At 33.2% G+C, this 3,933-nt stretch overlaps 1 long non-coding RNA gene across 1 annotated transcript; it reads right to left on the reverse strand.

Annotated features, from left to right (window-relative positions):
• Positions 1-2,424: 2,424 nt before the first annotated feature.
• Positions 2,425-3,366, reverse strand: LOC132168470 (uncharacterized). The gene is made up of 3 exons (XR_009438873.1): positions 3,316-3,366; positions 3,043-3,154; positions 2,425-2,639 (listed from the first exon to the last, which is right to left on the reverse strand). It is a non-coding gene; the product is annotated as an uncharacterized LOC132168470 (long non-coding RNA).
• Positions 3,367-3,933: the final 567 nt, after the last annotated feature.

Raw genomic sequence — 3,933 nt, forward strand, 5'->3', positions numbered from 1 at the left:
AAACCTAGTTCTGGGTGGCACTAATCGATCCTTCAAGGGGATTGGCCACCCCTGCTGGATTTTGGGGTGATCAACCACCCACAAATTACCGAGGGTGGATCAACCACCCCTAAACCTGCCTGATGGAGGGTGGCCGATCCACCCTCCGGGAAGTGGATCACCACCTCAGACTTCGGGTGGTCCGCCACTGAATTTGGGCATTTTTTTTTAAAAAAATTTTTATTGTTTTTTAAAAATTTTATTTAATTTTTTTTATTATTTTAGTTTAAATTTTTTTAATAAAGTTGAAAATTTTTGAGTTTTTTTTTTTTTTGAGTTCATGAAAAATTTTGAGTTGAGTTGAGGGTTAGTGGTGTCAAATCAACTAAATGAAAAAAAAAAAAAAAAAAAAAATGTTGAGAAAAATTGGGAAGAGTGGTCTTCCCAAACAAGTCCTAAAAATCTTTTGCCATGTCATCGATCTGTGTGCTTTCACTCCATTGGCTTTCCAGAAGCTGTTTTTGTTGTGTGCCGTTTGTGTTTTCTTCTGTGTTTCTTCGCAAAATTGATGGCTCAATCGTCACGGACTAGGCACGTGCTGTGACCTTCAAAGCGTGATTAATGCTTTGAGGGCTGCTGGGTGTCCCAGAATCCTTCCCAAATGATATAGAAAGCACTATTTTGGGAAGGAGTTTGAGACAAAGGAGAGAGAATGAGAATTTTTTAAGGAAAAAAATGCTTACCACATCATTTGGGAAGCATTTTGGGAAGAATTCCTTGAGATGTCTAGCATTATCCTAGTGCTTTCGAAGTTTTCCCTGGACATTTTTCATATGACGGAAGAGGACCGTTTGTGGATCACTCGGATAAGTGCAGTAAATGCTTCTCTTTGTACGGATTCACCTAAGTTGAAGGCTAATTATGTTACTTTGCTGGCTTAAAATTAGACTATCTTACTAGAGTGAGAGCACAGAGATATTCTTATATTATATTTCAATAATCGTTTTTTAAAATCATTTTTGTTAATGTTTTGTTTTATTTTCTAATGACAGATATATTAACAAACAACTCAAAATACAAAAAAAATAAAAAATAAAATAAAATTTAAAAACAGTTTTTGCCTTTACCTAACATAGAACACTTAATCAAATTTTTTTTTTTAAAAAAAAAAAAACCTATCTAAAACATATTAACAAACATACTCTTGATCTTTCCAAATGCAACATGCGATTTAATGTTATTAAGCACAGTATTATAGGCACAAGATAAATAACCATGTTTAAGGATTAATAACCTCCCATCGGCCAAGATTGCTACAAATTCGACGATGTTGGGCAGATGATGGATTGATATTTCATTTTATAAGAGTAATGGCTGGATATTATATTTTTATCTCATAATAATAATAAATAATGTGACAGTTTTAACATTAACAAGTTAATTTCCTTAAACCTTTTGGGATTATATTTTTTATTAATATTATAAAATCTATTTAATTGTTGAACCATGTACTTTAAAGTTCTGACACGCTTAATTAGTTAACATGATTACATGAAACACCTTAAATAAATATACTTTGGACACGTAACAAAAATTGAAAAATGTTTTCTTGCATTTTCATTTTTCACGATCTATTTTTGAATGCTCTATTACCATTAATGCCTTTTTTTTTTTTTTTTTTTAATAATTATAGGTGAATAAGTCATGCCAACTGAACAATCACATGAAAGGTGTGCTGTACGCTGTCCCTCGATCTCGTGAACGATTTCCATGCACACACATCATATGTGAGGATCGTCCAAGCCCAAGTCAACAAACTCAATAGAAATGTTTCATGGAAGAAGAATAAAATAAAATAAAATAAAAAAAAGAAGACACTACAAAAATTATGTGGGTTAGTAACAGTGGTTTAGTAACGTGTCACTAGGGTTAACACGTTACTAAATTTTAGTAACATGTATATAGTAACGTGTCTGGCGTGTTAGGAATTTGATTGTTGCTAAATCCCGTTTAGTAACGTGTTAAGACTGACACGTTACTATACTTAGTAATGTGTCAAAAACTGACACGTTACTAAGTATTAGTAACGTGTCATAAACTGACACGTTACTAAGTATTAGTAACGTGTCATAAACTGACAAGTTACTACTTAGTAACGTGTCGATTTATGGCACGTTACTAAGTATAGTAACGTGTCATAAGCTGACATGTTACTACTTAGTAACGTGTCAATTTTTGACACGTTACTAAGTATAGTAACGTGTCAGTTTTTGACACGTTACGATTTTGTGCATAAAAAAATTTTTTTAAAAAAAAAAATTAATTTCTCCAAATTTTGTTTATTTGTACACACCTGATCATACATCATAAATTGCTCTCACCATACATCATCAATGCTATCAACATACATCAATTTCTCAAGTCCTATCCCAACATTCCCCACAACATATATCCATTTCATGTCCACAAAAATTGATATATATATACAACAACATTGTTGTATATTACGTGATTGTCCACAAATAAATTATAACTATATACATATACATTAACAAAACCTTAAACATACAAGTTAAGTGATTCTCGAGTACATTACGTATAAACACCCCAACAAAAAATCTGGTGAACACCATCATAACGGGTCGACTTCTCCGCACTCACTGCAAATGATTACACAACAATTAGTCAGCAAACAAACACTCGAACAATCAATCAGGAATCATCAAGTCCTAAGCGACTAACTTCGTCAAACTATACAAACGTCATACTCAACAATATTTAACAGTAGTGAAGTGAATAAACAGACGATAAATAACTTCAACGCTATAGCTACACTGCCAACACACACCTTAGAGTACAACGCTATAGTTTCAATGATAATCCAAACTGTGAAAATGATCTAAAATTACAAAGCATATATATGATCTACGCGTATCCAGCATTTCCACAACCACAATACATATTAATTTGTATTCCTAATTCCAAGTATTTTGAGTTAAGTATATACGCTATTTATAAATATTCGATAATAACTGGCGCGAAATAAGTCATATGTATACATACGGGCTTGCTAAACCAGTGGTACAATGTCTTGATAAGCGAGACTTTTGTCCACTCGGGGTCCGTTGTGGGTGTTCGTTTTGATTGTCATCCTCAGCTTCTAGCCTTACGTCATCTACACATATTACGGTATAAATGTGTTATACACATGCATGTATTCCAAAAAGATATGAACAAAGTGTGATTACCAAACAAATTTATTAACTATTAAATTGATAGCCATTTCAGAAGTTACTCGTATTACTTTAAGAGAAACAAAAACTAATATAGTTTTACCTGGTCCGCTAGCTACTGAGGACCTCACAATCGCACGGACTGGGGATTCTAAGTCTGGCGACATTGGTCACCTCTGGCTCGGAGACATGTCTCGAGCTCTCAAGCACACGAAGTCGGGCCTCATACGCCGCCATCTGTGCAGCCATAAGTGCGTTAAACTCCGCAATAATCTCAGAAGTAAACCTCGAAATATGCATGCCAATTTATGAAATCTAGTTAAGAGGAGAGGATCTATTTATGATTCGGATCAAATTTTATTATATTTAATGGTATATATGTTTAAATGACATACAATATATACACTACTATTAAATACGAATATCAGGAAATCAAACAAAATATATATATATATACCATTCAAAAGCCTAACAATTAACAAATAATATGTCATTCAAACAATAATATCAAGAAATCAACCAAAACCTCCATGACTCCTAATATGCCATTCAAACAATAATATTAGGAAATCAAGCAAAACCCCCAAGACTCCTAATATGCCATTCAAACAATAATATCAAGAAATCAAACAAAACCCCCAAGACTCCTAATATGCCATTCAAACAATAATATCAAGAAATCAAGCAAAACCCCCAAGACTCCTAATATGCCATTCAAACA

This window comes from Corylus avellana, chromosome ca2 (genome assembly GCF_901000735.1).
Source record: "Corylus avellana chromosome ca2, CavTom2PMs-1.0".
Classification (NCBI taxonomy): Eukaryota; Viridiplantae; Streptophyta; class Magnoliopsida; order Fagales; family Betulaceae; genus Corylus; species Corylus avellana.